General features: G+C 35.3%; 1 long non-coding RNA gene across 1 annotated transcript; it reads right to left on the bottom strand.

Annotated features, from left to right (window-relative positions):
* Positions 1 to 15,651: 15,651 nt before the first annotated feature.
* On the bottom strand, positions 15,652 to 17,434 carry LOC127183088 (uncharacterized). Its single transcript, XR_007829996.1, has 3 exons — positions 17,263 to 17,434; positions 16,803 to 16,948; positions 15,652 to 16,660 (listed from the first exon to the last, which is right to left on the bottom strand). It is a non-coding gene; the product is annotated as an uncharacterized LOC127183088 (long non-coding RNA).
* Positions 17,435 to 20,325: the final 2,891 nt, after the last annotated feature.

Raw genomic sequence — 20,325 nt, 5'->3', positions numbered from 1 at the left:
GCTGAAATAAGTAAATAAATAAGCTTTCCATTTATGTTTGGTTTGTTAGGATAGGACGATACTTGGCCGAAATACAACTATTTGAAAATCTGGAATCTGAGGATGGCAAAAAAAAAAAAATCGAAATATTGAGAAAATCATCTTTAAATTTGTCCAAATGAAGTTCTTAGCAATGTGTATTACTAATCAAAAATAAGGTTTTGATATATTTACGGTAGGAAATTTACAAAATATCTTTATGGAACATGATCTTTACTTAATATCCTAATAATTTTTAGCATAAACGAAAAATTGATCATTTTGACCCATACAATGTATTTTTGGCTATTGCTACAAACATTCCTGTGCTACTTTTGCGGTCCAGGGTCACATATCGCTTTCTCCAGTGAAAAAGTCATTTAGTCAGAATCAGGAGAGAAATACTGATGTAAGAGGACAACAGAGGATGGTTTATTTCACTGGAAAAAGCCCTATTTTGCCTGAAAAGACAGTATTAAGTTAAAACATCCTAATAATGGATTTGTTTCTTTCAAAAATGTTAATTTATGAACAGTCATGTAAATTGTGGATTATTGTGATGTTTTTATCAGCTGTTTGGACTCTCATTTTGACGGCATCCATTCATATCCAGTGGTGAGCAAGTGATGCAATGCTTAATTTCTCCAAATCTGTTTTGATGTTTACACGTTCACCACCTAATATCTAAATCAAAAGATTAATAAATAAGCTTTCCACTGATGTTTGGTTTTTTAGGACAGGACAATATTTGGCTGAGATGCAACTATTTGAAAATCTGGAATCTGAGGATGTCAAAAAATGTAAATGTTGAGAAAATTTTAATTTTAAATTTAAAGTTGTGCAAATGAAGTTCTTAGCAATGCATATTACTAATCAAAAATTAAGTTTTGATATATTTAAGGAAAGAAACTTGCAAAATATCTTAATGGGACAGGATCTTTACATAATATCCTAATGATTTTTGGCATAAAAGAAAAATACAATACATTTTTGGCTATTGCTACAAATATTCCTGTGCTATTTAAAGGAACAGTCCACTTTTTTTAAAAATAGGCTCATTTTCCAACTCCCCTAGAGTTAAAAAGTTGAGTTTTACCATTTTCAAATCCATTCAGCCGATCTCTGGGTCTGGCGGTAGCACTTTTTGCATAGCTTAGCATAGATCACTGAATCCAATTAGACCATTAGCATCTCGCTCAAAAATGACCAGAGAGTTTCAATATGGGGAGTTGGACACTGAGCCTATTTTCCAAAAAAGTGGAGTGTTCCTTTAAGACTGGTTTTGCGGTCCAGGGTCACATATCGCTTTCACCAGTGAAAAAGTCATTTAGTCAGAATCAGGAGAGAAATATGCACAGATCAAGCACCGCTTACAAGCAAAAAACAGTCCAAAACAGTTGTAAACAAATGTGTTTGTATGGATTTTGATGTAAGAGGACAACAGAGGATGGTTTATTTCATTGGTGAAAGCGTTATTATGGACAGTAGAAAGTTAAAAAATCTTAATAATGGATTTGTTTCTTTCAAACATGTTAATTTACCAACAGGAGTCCTGTAAATTGTGGATTATTGTGATGTTTTTATCAGCTGTTTTGATGGCACATCCATTGGTGAGCAAGTGATGCAATGCTTAATTTCTGCAAATCTGTTCTGATGAAGAAACAAACACATCTACATCCTGGATGACCTGAGGCTGAGTACATTTTCACATTATAAATGTCTTTACTGTCACTTTTGACCAATTTAATGCATTCTAGCTGAAAAAAAAAGAGAAAAAAACATATAGTATATACATTTTGCTATTGCTGTCATGCTGGAAAACCAGAAAAATACAAAAGAACACAAAAGCTTCATGTCGCAATCACTACACGGCCCTGAGTGGCTTATTACTTTAACAGGCTCCATATGCACAAATGTTTGCCTGTTTACACGTTCACCACCTAAAATCTGAATCGACACTCACTAAGCAATGCAGCAGCATGTCTTGCGGTTGTCATGGTTACGCCGCACTCAAATGCATGAGTCACATGATAAGCGCAACACGGCACATGTCCGTTTCGTGGTTATGATTGTGAGAAACACTGTCTGCGGCTTCATGCCGAAAAAACAGAGCGATGTACAGTGTTGCCGGGAAGAGTTTGGAGTCAAGTAGGCGTTCTGCGTGTACCCTGTCATTTCCTGACGATGCTGAGCATGAGAGCGAAAGATAGAGGGGGAGGTGAGAGAGAGAGAATTGCTCAACTGGAAAATACAATGACGATGCACTGCACAATAAAATCCGAAAGACTGTTTCCTTGTGTAAACCAGTGTGTCACTAGTCAGATAAAGAGGGTAATAGACTGTCTATAGCCTGTCAGTGGCAAAATGCATGTCACCCTGTACAGATTGTACTCTCAGACAAATATGCATTATTAATGTACAGTACCATGACAGAAAACAAGCTCCTTCCAGGATATGACTTGACATTGACTTGCAACCTCAGGTCTCCTTCTGTTTAATCCCACATTTCCCTGGAGACATGAAAACTGGATCCATTCAGCTGAAATAATAGAACAAAATCACCAGTTAATATTGATAAAAATGCAGATTGTTTAAATAAGATGAATTTTCAGCATCACTACTCCAGTCTTCAGTATCACATGATCCTTCAGAAACAATTCTAAAATGCTGATTTAGTGCATAAATATATATGTTTTGTATCATTAGAAATGTATTTATAGGTTTTAAATCTGGTCACCATTTTAAATTTATTTTTTGAACATCTTTAGCACCATTCTGTAATTTAATTCAGTAATCTGGTGGTGACAAATTCATTTTAAAAGTACATATATTTCATGTATCATGTATCTGTTTATCAATTTATCTATCTATCTATATATACTAACCGAAAACCAGTCAGTCCGAAAACCAGTCAGTATCTGGTGTGACCACCATTTGCCTCACGCAGTGCAACACATCTCCTTCTCATAGAGTTGGTCAGGTTGTTGATTGTGGCCTGTGGAATGTTGGTCCACTCCTCTTCAATGGCTGTGTGAAGTTGCTGGATATTGGCAGGAACTGGAACACGCTGTCGTATACGCCGATCCAGAGCATCCCAAACATGCTCAATAGGTGACATGTCTGGTGAGTATGCTGGCCATCCTTGCAACATGGGGCCGTGCATTATCATACTGCAACATGAGGTGATGGTCGTGGATGAATGGCACAACAATGGGCCTCGGGATCTCGTCACGGTATCTCTGTGCATTTGAAATGCCATCAATAAAATGCACTTGTGTTCAATGTCCATAACATATGCCTGCCCATACCATAACCCCACCGCCATCATGGGCCACTCGATCCACAACGTTAACATCAGCAAACCGCTCACCTACACAACGCCATACATGCTGTCTGCCATCTGCCCTGTACAGTGAAAACCAGGATTCATCCGTGAAGAGAACACCTCTCCAAAGTGCCAGACGCCATCGAATGTGAGCATTTGCCCACTCAAGTCGGTTACGACGATGAACTGCAGTCAGGTCGAAACCCTGATGAGGATGATGAGCATGCAGATGAGCTTCCCTGAGACGGTTTCTGACAGTTTGTGCAGAAATTCTTTGGTTATGCAAACCGATTGTTGCAGCAGCTGTCCAGGTGGCTGGTCTCAGATGATCTTGGAGGTGAAGATGCTGGATGTGGAGGTCCTGGGCTGGTGTGGTTACACCTGGTCTGTGGTTGTGAGGCCGGTTGGATGTACTGCCAAATTCTCTAAAACGCCTTTAGAGATAGCTTATGGTAGATAAATGAACATTCAATTTACGGGCAACAGCTCTGGTGGACATTCCTGCAGTCAGCATGCCAACTGCACACTCCCTCAAAACATCTGTGGCATTGTGCTGTGTGATAAAACTGCACATTTTAGAGTGTCATTTTATTGTGGCCAGCCTAAGGCACACCTGTACAATAATCATGCTGTCTAATCAGCATCTTGATATGCCACACCTGTGAGGTGGATAGATTCTCTCGGCAAAGGAGAAGTGCTCACTAACACAGATTTAGACAGATTTTGTTAACTTTATAATTATAAAATGCAGGTAGAACATTATAATTAAATCTTAAATAATTATATTTAAAATAAATATAATGTTTGGACACTTTTAAAGTTAACATGTTTTTTGATTTACAAGTTTCACATTACATATACAGTATTCATATGTCAAAATAGGTAGAATTTATTTTAAACAATTTAATTATTATGGTATATAAAATAAATGCATGCTATTTGTTGAAAAGTGCCAAAAATATTTTAGTTAAAAAATATTTTATAATGAGAATATGCAGACACAAGATTATAATTAATGACTACATTATTATTAAAAAAAAAAAAAAAAAAAAAGTTCTATTTCACAAATTAAATTTTATTCCCTATTGGAAAATGTTAAACATTATGAATTTAATTAATAGCAGAAGCTAATTACAAATTACTATTTACAAATTGTAATTATTTTTTTGTTAGTGACTTTGATGGAACCAATTATTGGTGAAATATTATGAAAATAGACTATAATTTGAAAAGAGGGTCGAAAGATTTTTAATGATTTTCAAAACAGTCTCTTATACTCACCAAGGCTGAATTTACGTGATCAAAAACAGTAAAATCAGTAAAACTGTGAAATATTGTTACAATTTAAAAATAACTCTTCCTATTTGAATATATTTTAATATGTAATTTATTTTTGTGATGCAACGCTGAATTTTCAGCACCATTAGTCCAGTCCTCAGTGTCACATCCTTCATGCTAAATTAAGTGTTCAAGAAAAAAAAAAACATTTCTTATTATCATCATCAATATTGAAGACAGTTGAGCTGTTTGAAAGAACAGCAATTATTTAGAAAGTAAATCTTTTGTAACAATAAAAATGTATTTAGTGTCACTTTTGATTAATTTAACATTTAACTTGCTGAATAAAAGCATTAATTTCTTCCAAAACAAAAATCTTACCGTCCACAAACTTAAGGCGTTATGGAAACATATGATGAAGTATTTGGTCATTTAGAATATACAATACATTTAAAAGGAATAGTTCGTGCAGTAATGATAATTCTGTCATAATCTGCTCATCTCCATTTCGTTCCATGACTTTCTTTCTTCCTTAAACAAAAGGAAGAAATTTTGCAAAAATAGTCCATGCAACTTCTGCACTACATTTTAAGTCTATTGAAATTATTGAAAATTTTGGCCTTCACTGTAACTCTGAAATCTCACTTGTGTTTTGCACTTTTAAGCCTCAAAATGCTTTATACCTGGATTTACATCAATCAAACAACACTGGTTCTCATGGATCTCATGACTGATTTTCAATAACACTTCTAAGCTTTCTTGTCATTTTTCTTTGACTACAGTAAATGCTCATACTGTAAAGGACCCTTCCTGTGTCACGGATCCTGCTGCTGTGTTTGTTGTTAAAAACATCACAGTAATTACAAACACATGCATTCCAGCCTCATTCTGTCAGCCAATATTGTCATCAAACTCAGAGATTTGTCATTTCAAAGAAACCATCTGTTTCCAGGGTGCAGGCGAGGAAGGAACAAGAAGCCGCAATCTACAGACAAAATATAGATTCGTGTGGGTTCTCGACACTTCGCTGCTCTTCAGATTTCGCCAAAACAAGCTTTACCTGCCCTCTGTGTCTCAGCAACAGATCACAAATGTCTCATGGTTACAATTTCCATGGTAACTATGACCAGGTCATCTATTCATCAGATGAAAACCCAAAGAGCTTTGTGCAGATCAGAGCAAACCTGAGACTCTCCAGCAAAGACAGTTCATGAGTTGATGATCCAATATCTACAGCTTTATAAGCACAATACTACAATTATGCATATCTACTTCAGTATGACTAATAATGTTTTCATAATGAATTTGGAGTAAAGTAAAATAATTAAAAAAAAATGCATGCATGCTATGTTGCATAAGTATTATGCAAAAATGTTTTATTTAAAAATATATATATATATATATATATTTATATATATATATATATATATATATGTATATATATATATATATATATATATAAATAATTGTATGTAATGAATTAACTATATACATTTTTTTGATATTTATTTTATTTAATAATTATGGTATATGAAAAAAAAATAAAAGTACAATGCAAAAAAAAAGACAAGCTCTGTTGAAAAGCGTCTTTGTTTTTTTTATATATAATTTTATTAATTTTTTATTTAAAATAAATAAATTACTTTTTTGGACACTTTTAATCTCATGCATTTTTGACCTTACACATTTCACATTACATTTATTATATCAAATTAGATTTAGAATTTATTTTATTTTTTTAATTTTATTTTTTTTGTATTTTACATATACAATATTCTTGTCAAAACAGGTAGAATTTATTTTAAATGATTTAATTATTATGGCATATAAAATTAAAAAAATAATAATTACAATTAAAAATAAAAAGAGTTGTCAGCTTTGTTTTTCTGTCATTTTTCACAGTACTTTATCTTTACAATGATGCAGACAGAACATAATTATTAAATAATTTTACTTTTCTAAATATCTTCAGCAAAATGTACTTTGTTTCACTTTTTTGAGTGTTCATGTAGCAAATCTTTTTAAAAAAAGTTTTCAAAGCAAAATTTTAAAGCATATCTGTAATACAGATAAATAAACACTGTAACAAACCTTTACTACGTTCATAAGTAAAATATGCTTCTTGTCTGCACAAAACTTGCCACAATGATTACTACTATGGTTACTAGAGTGTTGTGGCTGGTTGCTAGGTGGTTACACGTCAATAGTTATGACCCTAAATAAAGTATTAGAAAAAGCAACAGTGATCTTTCCATAGCAAATACCAGGAAAGACAAAAATAAAAAAAGAAAGGTCTAATGTCCCTGAACATAATGTTCCGGAGTTCCTAACAGAGTTGTGAGTGACGTCAAACAAAAGTGAGATATCACAAAAAAAACAGCAGAAAAAAGACACACTGTTCTCTCTGCTGAGAGTTCCTCTTTCCACTATATAAACTCTTTTGTCCTCTTCGGTCAGATTCAGACGTACAGTAATGATGAGTGGCAGAGAACAGCGGGTGAGATCTGTAAGGACCGTTCACACCGCAAAAGTGTGAAGAGATTCAACGACTCTTCATCCAAAATACACCTGTCTGCGTGAGAACATACACTCTGTCCTGTCAGATTCCCAGAGAAATCCCAGCGGTGTCTTTTCAGACAACTTACTCTGTAAAAGGTGCTGAGGCATGGAAGCCACAGAATATCTCACAATTCAGATTTGCTTCTCGCAATTCTGAGTAAAAAAGTCGTAATTGTAACAAAGAAACTAAGATTTCGAATTCCAAACTTACAGCGCACAATAATTTTTTTGTCAGAAAAGTTTACATCTTGCAGTTCTATTTTTGCAATTTAGAATTTTTCTATTTTTCTATTCTATTCCATAACGGAATTTAAAATAAATAAATAAATAAATAAATACAATTCTGACATTTTATCTTGCAACTGTGACTTTGTATCTCACAATGTGGACTTTTGCGTTTCTTGCAATTAAGAGTGAGAATTATAAACTTTGAATTCTGACATTTCTCACAATTACAAGTTTACAGCCATTTTTTTCTTTAAAAACAGTTTACATCTCACATATCTGCTTTTCTCTCAATACTGAGTTTATATCTTTGAATTCCATTTCTTTTTTCCTCCTCTCTAAATACTGAGTTTACATCTCGCAATTCAGTTTTTTTTTTTTGTTCCCACCATGGAATAAAAAATAAAAAAGGGAAATGTGACTTCACAATTCTGACATGTCTTTTTTTTCCTCACAATGCAAACTTTGTAAACTCACAACTGTGCGAAAAGTAAGTATTCTGAGTCTTCTTTCCTAAGAAGTTTTTATTTTTCTCACAATTCTGAGTTTACTTCTCGCAACTGTTTTTGTTTCTGCCACTGAATACAAAATAAATAATACAACTGCGACATTTTACCTTGCAATTCAGACAGAAAAAGTCATTATTGCAACATATAAACTTTTCTTGCAATTCCAAATACAGCTCATTTTTTTTTAATCCAGTTTACATCTCACAATTCAGTTTTTTCTCTAAATACTGAGTTTAAATCTTGCAATTCTGTTTTTGTTTTTACCACTGAGTTAAAAACAAGTTATTCTGACTTTCTGTCCACAATTATTTCCTCACAATTTAGATTTTTTATCTCATCGTTCAGACTTTGTTTCTCTGAATTATTAGAAAAAAGCCAGTATTGTGAGATAAACACAGAAACACAGAATTGCAGAATTTTTAGAAATAAACTTAACTGACTATTTATCTCACAAGACAGACTTTGTTTCTCACAATTCTGAGATATAAACATAGAATTGCAAGATATAAACTTCTGACTTTCTGACTTTTCCTGCATTCCAAGTTTACACACTTATTCACATTTTTTTCTTTTTCAAAATAATACAGTTTACATTTCACAATTTGCTTTTTTCTCTAAATACTGAGTTTACATCTTGCAATTCTGCTTTTTGTTTTCATCACAGAATAAAAACAGGGTTACTGTTTGACTTCTTATCTACAATTCTAACATTTTCCCCTCACAATTTTGACTTTTTTATCTCACAGTTTAAACCTTGTTCCTAGCAATTATGAGAAAAAGTCAGAATTGTGAGAAATAAACACAGATTTGTGAGATATAAACTTAGAATTTAATTGTGACTTTTTATTCACAATACAGACACTGTTTCTCGCAATTCTGAGATATAAACAGAATTTCAAGATATAAACTTAGAATTCTAAGTCTTCTTGCAATTCCAAGTTTACAGCTTACATTTTTTTCTTTTTTCTAAATAATACTGATTTTACATCTCACAGTTCAGTTTTTTTCTAAATACTAAGTTTACATCTTGCAAGTCTGCTTTTTGTTTTTATCATGGAATAAAAATAGGGTTATTGTTTGACTTTTTATCTATTTTCAGAAGTAAAAATTGTGAGAAATAAACACAGATTTATGTTATATAAACTTAGAATTTAATTGCGACTTTTTATCTCACAATACAGACTTTGTTTCTCACAATTCTGAGATATAAACAGAATTGCATATATATTGAACGGCATTTCACAGTTCTGTTTTAGTTCTCTGAATTCTGAGTTGTTTCCTCTACTTTTTATACAAAAAAATAATAATTTTTGACTTTCTATCTCAATTCAGACCCTGTTTGCTCGCAACTCTGAGGGAAAAAAAATCATAATTGCAACACATAACCTTAGAATTCTGACTTTTCTTGCAATTCTAAGCTTACAGCTCACATTCTTTTTTCTCTAAAAAGTAATTAAATAAGTTATTACTGAGTTTGCATTTCGCAATTTTTTCGCGAAATACTGAGCTTACATCTCATTATTTGGTCTTTGTTTCAAAAAAAAAAAAAAATTATTGTGACATTTTATCCATTTAGACATTTTTTTCTCACAATTGAGGCTTTTGGTCTCACAATTCTGCCTATATAATGGAATATGCCAATGGAAGCAGAAATAGCATGAAAAAGTAAAATGATTAGCATTTTAATGGTACTTTGTTAATTATAGAATCAAAAGCATCTGTAATTAGAAATTTAATTAAACCAAAATGGCTGTGTCCAATTCCTTATAATCTCTGGTTTCCTGAGATCTGTTTCCAAGCGACCTGTGTATCACTTTAAATGGACTACTTACCAATATGACCCACTTTACATGCTTTCAACCAGCTCTTTCCTATTCCAGCCTTCAGCACAGACCAAGAAGGAAACCCTTTATGAAAATCACAGTATACAGCCACCTCCACATTTCTCTGAGATGAGTCCGTAAGCACCTGCATTCACAATCAAACACAAAACACCAGCATGTACTGTAATAGCTGATGCATCAAAGCATATTAAAACTGGTGACAGTGTTGAGAGAAAGTAAAACTGCTTTCCTTTTAAGTCAGTATGTCTGACAAATGAAATGATTATACGTGTGCCGCGTCTGCAAGGTTTAAATCCCACTAATTAGCTGGGTTAATGTCTACGGTAATTTCTCAATTAGATATTTTAACTCTACTGAGAGCAGGTGGAGAGTGCTGCACCTGTTCACAATAATTGAATGTAGGAGTGCACAGGCGAGATGTCAAAGTTAGACTGATTGAACGTACTCTTGCTAAATAAACATATTATTTTATTTGTTTATTTTTTATCTTATTTAATTTAATGGTAGTGCATACGTTTCCACAAAAACATTAAGCTGCATTTCAAGGTTTTCAGCATTGATAATAATAATCTAAATTTTTGAGCAGCAAATCAGCATATTAGAATCATTTCTGAGAGATCATGTGACGCTGAAGACTGGAGTGATGATACTGAAAATTCAGCTTTGCATCACAGGAATAAAATACATCTTAAAATATATTCAAACAGAAAACAGTCTTGCATTTTTAATCTGAACTTGTTTTTTTTTTTTTTTTTTGTTTTTTTTTTTAAATAAAAGCATCTTTTTGTTGTCCAATAAAATGCTTTCATGCTAAATCTTACACCAATTATGCATTTAAAAAAACAACATAAATTACAAAATCATGTAAATGCATTAAACAACGTTATGTAATTGGGTAAAAGAATTCTCTGCATGTAAATGTTACTGGTGGCAGAGGAAAATAAATAATAATTTATTAAAATAATTTAAATTTTGAGATTTTCTTGCATTATCTGCTTTTTAAAAGCAATTTTTTGAAATTCATTAGTATCTTTGTGTATGTAAACACATAATGCATTGCATTTTGGGATTCAGTAATTATACCAAATGAGGCCTGCTACTAATTAAAAAAAAAAAAAAATGCAATATGCATTATCAGGAATAATTCACATTTTAAAACAATGTAGTATGCCATACATGCATCTGCATGCTGTCCACAGAATACATACTGCAGAAACAGTACATGTAGTACAGTATATTGTTATTCTGAACATGCCCACACAAACACACACTAATGGCAGCAATCCAGAGATAAACAAGACAGTGTTTTAGAAAATAATATGGCTTGTGCTACCCGTCAATCATGAGATATTTCAAGCAATGAACTCTGTGATGTTCTTCTAACCAAGTGTTCAAAGATCTACGATCTACTTCCTTTTAAAAATGACATTCAATTAGCTGTTCAACGCAGGCTGTTGATCACTATTAGCTTCATGATTGCCACTAAATTAAAGGCGGTGATGTATATTTGGACGTCCGGTTCTGTACGTAACGAGGATGCAGACAGGTACGCGAGGCGCAGCAGCAGCAGCTCTGTTGAAGCATGCTCTCGCTGGCTGACGCTCGGCTGTCTAATGGAAGTCAATGACTCGCATTAGAAAGGTTCCAGAACAGACGGAGTATCCATGGAAACCTGCGCTGGAGAGCATGTCCGTCCCAGTGCCTGCAGCGATATATTGTAATTACAGAGCCATTTATTCTGCGCTTGGGAGAAAAAAAAGCCCTCAGTGATGGTCGTAATCACGGCCGTCTGAAGGATCCGCATGTAAGTACGGCAGCCCACGCATGACCTGATTAAAATTCCAACTAAATCAAGTCCTTCTGGCCTGTGAGAACATCTCTACTGTGAAGTGACACATGATATCATGCGTACCGTCACGCGGACATGTCACAATAACCCGCTACATGGCAGTACATGTGGTGGGCCGCAACCTCAGCGTGTAAGCAAATCTAATTTATCGCTTTGTCTTTGGCCATGAACACTCACAGTCTCTTCCTTTGTCGAACCTCTTCGGATATAATCAAATAGATCACACTGATCAATACTAATAGTCATTTGCAACAATATGATATAATAATATTTTCTGAACAACTGCTAAGCTTGCTATTCAGTTGCTAGGGTGTTCTGAGGATTTTTTAGAGTGTCACTATGTGGTTGCTACTGCAGTTTCTACTGTGTCCTAATTGTGTTGTCATGTTGTTGCTAAGGTGTTCCAAATAGGTTTTAAAATTTTGTTATGCTGTTGTGAGGGTGTTTCTGGTTGCTAGGGTGTTGTTATGTTTCCTGGGGAATTATTAGACTGTTGCTATGTGATCAGTACAGTGTTCTGGTTTCCAGGGTGTTGTCATGTGGTTGCTAAGGTGTTTTGAGTAGGTTTTAAAATTTAGTTATCCTGTTGAAGAGGTGTTTTTGGTAGCCAGCATGTTGTTATGTGTTTCCTGAGGAGTTTTTAAAGTGTTGCTGTGTGGTTAGTAAGGTGTTCTAGTTTCTAGGGTGTTGTTATGTGGTTGCAAATGTGATCCGTGCAGGTTGTAACAAATTGTTATGCTGTTGTGAGGGTGTTTCTGGTTGCCAGGGTGTTGTAATGCATTTCCTCAGGGGGTTTTCAAGTGTTCCTAAGGTGGTGTGGCTGTCAGGGTGTTGTCATGTGGTTGCTATGAAGTTCTAAGTGGGTTTTAAAATGTTTCTATACTGTTGCAAGGGTTATTCTGGTTGCCAGGGTGTTGTTACGTGTTTCCGGTTCCCAGGGTGTTGTTATGTGTTTCCTGAGGGTTTTTGGTGTTGATATGTGGTTAGTAAGTTGTTCTGGTTGCCAGGATGTTGTAATGAATTTCCTCAGGGGTTCTTCGAGTGTTCCTAGGGTGGTGTGGCTGTCAGGGTGTTGTCATGTGGTCGCTAAGGTGTTCTGAGAGGGTTTTAACACATTGCTATGCTGTTGCAAGGGTATTTCTGGCTGCCAGTGTGTTGTTATGTATTTCCTCAGGAGTTTTTAGAGTGCTACTATGTGGTCTGTGGGGTGTTCTGGTTTCCAGGGTGTTGTCATGTGGTTTCTAAGGTGATCTAAGTGAGTTTCAACACATTGTTATGCTGGGTATTTGTGGTTGCCATGGTGTTTTTAGAGGGTTGCTATGCAACTGGTAGGGTGTTGTGGTTGCCGGGGTGTTGCCATGTGGTTGCTAAGAAGTTCTTAGTTGGGTTTTAAAATGTTTCTGTGCTGTTGCAAGGGTGTTCCGGTTGCCAGGGTGTTGTTATGTGGTTGCTAAGGTGTTCTGAGTGGGTTTTAACACATTGCCATACAGTTGCTAGGGTGTTTTGGTTACCAGGGTGTTGTCATGTGATGTTCTGAGGATGTTTTAAAATGTAGCTGTGCTAAAAGGGTATTTCTTATTGCCTGGATGTTGTGTTTCCTGTGCTGCTTTGCAATTGCTAGGCTGTTGTGGTTTCCAGTGTGTCGTCATATGGTTGTTAGTAAAGCATAATATGGTCAAAAGTAAAAAGAACAGATTTTTATCCCTTTAATGCATAATTCTGTACACTCAAAATAGTAACAGCACACCTCTCTTCAACAAGCTGCATGATGAGATGAACTGCCCACAGACATTCAGTGCTTATGGCTGGGTATGGGTTTATTCAAAGCAAGCACCACTAATTGTTATTATTATCATTATTATTTCACTATTCATATTTTCTTATTCATGCTGTTGGTTGCTTGCTACCGCAACACAGATGGACTGGCAGGGTTGTCTTTCAAACACTGCTCATATTTAGACATTTTATTGAGAGGTTTTGAGCTACAGCATGTTGTCATGGAAACAACAGATAAAAAGGCTATCAATTGGAAAGCTAAATGAGCCAGGAATGAAAAAAAAAAAAAAAAGAGAAGAGAAAAAAATGAATCAATCAATTAATGAATGAACGCCTTCTAAAATTTTAACAGGAGACAATCAAATATAAATCTTATTTAACTAGGATGTGTAACACTGGTAATTTTGGATATCTAAGTCCTGCAAACCACTGGAAGATTTCTCAGAGTGAAAGTGAAAACATTTTGACTCATGAGGTCTGTACATTGATCCATCATTAGAGCAAAAATATGACATGACATCTCAGAGACACCCATTTAAACTCTGGAAGCCTCGGGAGGAAACATGATGGATCACAGAAACGAAACATGACAAAAAACATGACAACAAAACCATTGTTAAACCATTCTAGTGCTGTTAGCTAAGGACAAACATCACTATTTCCTATACTAGGGTTAACTGAGGAGATGTGATCATACATGCTATTTTCATCTGACAGTCAATAAGACAGCTAAAAAAAAACCTTACAGACTTACTTACAGTGTTTCTATGCAGTTAGTAGGAGGTTCTCATTGCCAGGGTGTTGTCATGCGGTTGCTAAGGTGATCTGAGTGGGTTTTAACACATTGCTATGCTGTTTCAAAGGTGTTTATGGTTGCCAATGTGCTGTCATGTGGTTGCTAAGTCAATAAAACAGCTGAAAAAATCTTAAAGATTGATAGTGTTGCACCTAAAATATCTTACAGACTTACTTACATTGTTGCTATGTGGTTAGTCGGGTGTTCTGGTTGCCAGGGTGTTGTCATTGCTGTGTTAGCAAGATCATCTGACCAGCTACTTACCAGGTTATTGTTATGCAGTTGCTAACTAACTAAAAGTTAAAAATAACTTACAGTGTTGCGATGCAGTTACTATGGGGTTCTGGTCGCCAGGGTGTTGTTGTGTGGTTTCTAAGATAATCAGGTAGGTTTTAACACATTTCTATGCAATTGCGAGTGCATTTCTTGTTTCGGGGTTTTTGTTATGCAGTTGCTAAATTAAGGAAACATCTAAAATATCTTAGACTTACTTACAGTGTTGCTATGTGGTTAGTTGGGTGCTCTGGTTGCCAGGGTGTTGTCATGTGGTTGCTAAGGTCATCTAAGTGAGTTTTAACACATTGTTATGCTGTTGAAAGGGTGTATTTGGTTGCCAGATTGTAAGCAGTTGCTAAGTCAATAAAACAGCTAAAAATATTCTACAGACTTACGTACAGTGTTGCAATGTGGTTAGTCAGGTGTTCTGGTTGCCAGGGTGTTGTCATGTGCTAAGGTTATCAAAATGAGTTTTAACACATTGCTATACTGTTGTGAGGGTGTTTCTGGTTGCAGGATGTTGTTATGTAGTTGCTAAAGTCAACTGAGTTAATATTACCACACTGCTATACTTTTGCAATAGTGTTTCTGGTTTCCAGGGTGTTGTTATGTAGATGCTAAGTCAATAAAACGGCTGAAAAAAATCATACAGATTTATGTACAGTGTTGCTATGTGGTTAGTAGGGTGTTCTTGTCGCCAGGGTGTTGTCATGTCGTTGCTAAGGTTATCTAAGTGAGTTTTAACACTTTGCTATACTGTTGCGAGGGTGTTTCTGATGCCAGGATGTTGTTATGTAGTCGCTAAAGACAACTGAGTGAATTTTAACACACTGCTATACTCTTGCAAGGGTGTATCTGGTTGCCAGGGTGTTATGTGGTTGCTAAGATATACTGAGTGGGTTTTAACACATTTCTATGGTATTACTAGGATATTTCTGGTTTCCAGGTTGTTGTTATGCAGCTACTAAAAAAAAAAAAAAGGCTAAAAATATGTTACAGACTTACGTACAGTATTGCAGCATGGTTAGTCGGGTGTTCTGGTTGCCAGGGTGTTTTCATGTGGTTGCTAAGGTCATCTAAGTGAGTTTTAACACATTGCTATACTGTCGCGAGAGTGTTTCTGGTTGCCAGGATGTTGTAATGTGGTTGCTAAGGTGTTCTGGGTGTGTTTTAACACATTTCTGTGGTGTTGCTAGGGTGTTTTTGGTTTCCAGGGTGTTGTTATTCAGTTGCTAAGTCAATTAAACAGCTGAAAAAAATCTTACAGACTTACGTACAGTGTTGCTACATAATTAATAGGGTGTTTTTGTTGCCATGGCATTGTCATGTGGTTGCTTAGTTCATCTAAGTGAGTTTTGATACATTGCTATGCTGTTGAAAGGGTGTATTTGGTTACCAAATTGTTACTGCTAAGGTGATCTCAGTGGGTTTCAAACACAATGCTAAGCTGTTGCTAGAGTATTTCTGGTTTCCAGGTTGTTGTTACGCAGTTGCTAAGTCAATAAAACAGCTAAAAATATGTTACAGACTTACGTACAGTGTTGCAATGTGGTTAGTAGGGTGTTCTTGTTGCCAAGGTGTTGTCATGTGGTTGCTAAGGTCAGCTGGGTTCATTTTAACACACTGCAATTCTGTTGCGAGAGTGTTTCTGGTTGACAGGGTGTTGTTATGTGGTTGCTAAGGTGTCCTGAGTGGGTTATAACACACGTCTATACTGTTGCTAGGGTATTTCTGTTTCCAGTGTGTTGTCATGCAGTTGTTAAGTCAATAAAAAACTGTAAAATTCTTACAGTGAAGGAAGGAACAAAGCCATATCTGGTGACCAGAATATCAAAGTGGATTTGGATTAGATTTGGACCAGAAACACCCTTAGCAACCTGCTAAAAATTACCTTAGCAACCACATAGCAACACCCTGGCAACATCTTGGTGGTGTAGTCTCTTTCATTTTTTTTTTTTTTTTTTTTTTCCAAAAAATTCAGTTTAACTGATATGCAACAACTGCTAAAGTAAGTGGTAAAAATAAGTAGGTAGCGAAGAAAACAGAAAACAGGAAAGAGGGAAGTGGAATTTGATGAGACGCAGAGAGCTGAAATGAACAAGGAGGTCTCGGTTGCTACTTGACAGGCGGAAGTTTGTGATGAACGGCCTCTGAGGACGACTAAAGCAACCGCTCTGATGAAATTGTGCTTGACACCGACAAATACTAGGAGAAAAGGGACACAAATGCATCTGTTAGTCTTCAGCTCTCTGTCTCTCTCTCACACACACACACACATAAATACACTTTGATATTGATTAGCAACACTGGCATATTAGCAGGAGAGAATTTGAATAAGTGTACTCACAGTGCTCAGGAGAATAAAAGCGTTCTGGGGTTGTTCATTATGCTAATAAAATTCACACAGTGGAACGTAAACAGATTCCAGAGGCCACGCGTCACCGTGGCCCTTATTTGCATATTATGAATAATGCCTGTTGCTCATCACCTGTCCTGTTGCAGAGGTTATTAAGAACATTGTTAGCAATGTCTGAAGGAAATCGTGACGCATGACACCAACCTTACTAATATACTTTATTTATTTATTTTTCAAACATTTTTCTAAAAAAAAAAAAAACGGTTTTGTATTACATTGTAGTGACAACACCACTAAAACAGTAGGCTAAATGAAGCAGAGAGTGAATTTGATGGGTAATAAAGCTGTCAAAAAACAGCTTAAATAGAATTATGATAGCCTACAGACTACGGAAGTATAATGTGAACAAATTCCAAATATATAAAAAAAATCTGCTATCATAGATACTTACAGGCTGTTTGCATGTGTTGTCTTACAGCTTTCAGACATAAATTGTCAATGTATTCTCTTTCAAGTCATGCTTCGGCAGCGTTTGGCTTTTTATGAATGCAGTTTCAAGAATCAGATATAATAAATCAAATCAGTGCCGTTCATGGCTGTGATTTTTAACAGTAATGGTTGTGAGTCTGAGACTGCCACCTAGTGCTCATAACCACACACACAGCACATCAACGACAGCCTGATAAAACGTTTCTGTTTAGAGAATGTCCTTCGCCAAAATCACTCTGAGAAATTACACATTAAACATCTTTGCGTCATGTTCATGCGTCACAGGAACTGTAGGAAGCAATTTTGGAGAAACATTCCGGGTTCATAACGTTCGTTCCATGCAGTTATAAAATGTACATGGCTTTTTCGAGAGCTTAACTTGTATTAAACCCCAAAAATATCTTAGACAACAAGCGATAAATTGTTCACATGTAAGATACAGGTGTTAATTAAATGCACAGCCATTGTAGACACACGTGAGGGGAGCGAGCAAAGATTTATAGTACACTTAACTGAGCATGATATGAAATGGACACCACTTCAATCAGCTATCGAGTACTCTGGAATCCCATCCACTTCTTAAGAGGCTGTTACATTGAATATAGGATGGATATTGGCTGGAAATACATTAGCTAACTATCACACTGTAGTCAAACGATTCTGCAGTAAAATTAAAATAAAAATGCACATCAGCTATATTTATTACAATGCAGCGTAGTGGCATTATGTGACAACATAACATACTGAAATGTCTGTTCAACTTTTTCAATGCAGGAATAAGTTTATGGGTGAGACTTCCGGTTCATTAGCCGCTATAGGGAAATAACGAGCAGAACAACGTGTAGTAAACAGTAAAACTGTTTGCACTATAAACCAGTGTTTTCATAGTAATAATAATATATTAAAATAATATGGTAAGACAAACCAATTTGCAACATCAAGCAGCAAAATGAGCCGTTCCGTACAGATAAAAATAACTGAAGGCGAAGCCAGACCCATAAAATTTAGAAATGGCCACAGCCACTCTTATTAAAAAATAAGGTAGATACTGTTTCATGTTTAAAAATAAATAACAATAAAATACCCAAAACTATAGCAACGTGAATGAATTATACGCATTGCATTGTGGGAAACGGTACTCAGAGCTCATTTTTCGCAAATGCGCATTTTAGTAAATGTGACCCTGCACCACTAAACCAGTCATAAGGGTACATTTTTTAATTGGGATGAATAAATAAGCTTTCCATTGATGTATGGTTTGTTAGGATAGCACAATATTTGGTTGAGATACAACTATTTGAAAATCTGGAAGCTGAGGATGCAAAAAAATGTAAATATTAAGAAAATCGCCTATAAAGTTGTTTCTAAGTTCTTAGCAATGCATATTACTAATCAAAAATTAAGCTTGTACAGTAGGAAATATACAAAATATCTTCATGGAACATGATCTTTACTTGGCATAAAGGAAAAATCTATCATTTTGATCCATACAATGTATGCTACAAATACACCCGTGCTAAATCTTTCGTTAAAACACTACAATAAAGTTTAATGCCAAATACTTGTATAAGAGTTAACAAGACTGAAATCTTAACAAGATGAGTATGCAAAACATGGAAACAGCTAGGGCTGGTTATGGTTATTTTGATTTATAAGCTTGCAATTCGATAATGCAGCTAGCAGCTGGACTAAACAATTAAACTGCGCCAAAATGGAACTTGATTGAATTTTGTTATAAAACACACCGTTTACACATCGTCTTTGTTTCATATCAAAAGTAACAGTACAACATGTCTTGCAATGCTCAAAAATAATATTTGGTTCTGTTTTTTTTTTTTTTTTTTCATGCATCCACTGAAAATAGCAGAGTAAATTATTCATTTTTGGGATTTAAGAATCAGTATTGGTTCATCAAAGTTATAATCTAAAACTAAGAAATCAAATTTTTTAACACAGCCCTAGAAACAGCATTGCAATTTCAACCATATTGTAACATCAACATTGAATCAGTTTGCAAAATTGAAACAAAGTTCCAGACCGATTTACCCACGAATAAATGTTGAAATGCCAGCTGGGATATGCAGTATACATGCTAAATACTGCAGGAATAGTGCGAGTAGCATGGTAGAAATCCATTGTGAACACAGTCACTGATTCAGATGACTTATACCAATATGCATTTTTTTAAAGGTCATTTCTTAAACAATCACATCTGTTTCCCTGAACCCTGAATATGTAATTCCATGCTAGTGTATATATGTGTGTGTGAGAGCTAGGACTTAATATTCAACTCACATTTTTCTACACCCCCTCCCCCATCCCTTACTCTCTCTCTCACTCTCCCTGTATGTGTGTAAATCTCTGATCATTGCAGGCCGGTCACTGGATGTGATCTGATTTACAATGGGTTCATTAACCTTGGGAAACGGTCTGGACTCTGCAGCACAAACACGCTGTGTTCAGATGGACTTCACGGTGATCTCAGTGGCACTCGCCCTCTGTGGCGCAGCGTAACCACGGGCAACCGGCATATGAGCATGACTGACAGCATATGATGCAGCCCTGGCAGGGAATAATCAATATCCTTAGTGGACACATGCATAGAGACTGAGCTCATCACAGTGGAGAACATACACATATTCCTGGAGCAGATGGCAATGCCATGAGAGCGTGTTATTGTGTTTTACTATGGCTAAGGGTTGCCGGTGGTCTGTGGCTTCAGTGTTTTGTTTACAAGAAGTATTATACATAAGTATTGTTAATGTGAACAAAAATTATAATTGTTGAAAATATTTTTGGTTAATTACAATAAAGCTCAAAGGAAAAAATGCAGATATTAGATGAAACACTTAAATATAAAACAAAAATTAATAACCTGATAACTAAAACCATGAAAATGATTTTGTTTTAAGAAATATAATGCTTAACTTATATATGTACACACACACACACATATGTGTGTGTGTTTATAAAATGTGTGTATATACTAAATATGCATGTATATACTAAATGTGTATATATGTGT

The sequence above is a fragment of the Labeo rohita genome, chromosome 2 (assembly GCF_022985175.1).
Source record: "Labeo rohita strain BAU-BD-2019 chromosome 2, IGBB_LRoh.1.0, whole genome shotgun sequence".
Classification (NCBI taxonomy): Eukaryota; Metazoa; Chordata; class Actinopteri; order Cypriniformes; family Cyprinidae; genus Labeo; species Labeo rohita.
Note: the sequence above shows the minus strand (reverse complement) of the source record. Positions and strands in the feature narration are given on the sequence as shown.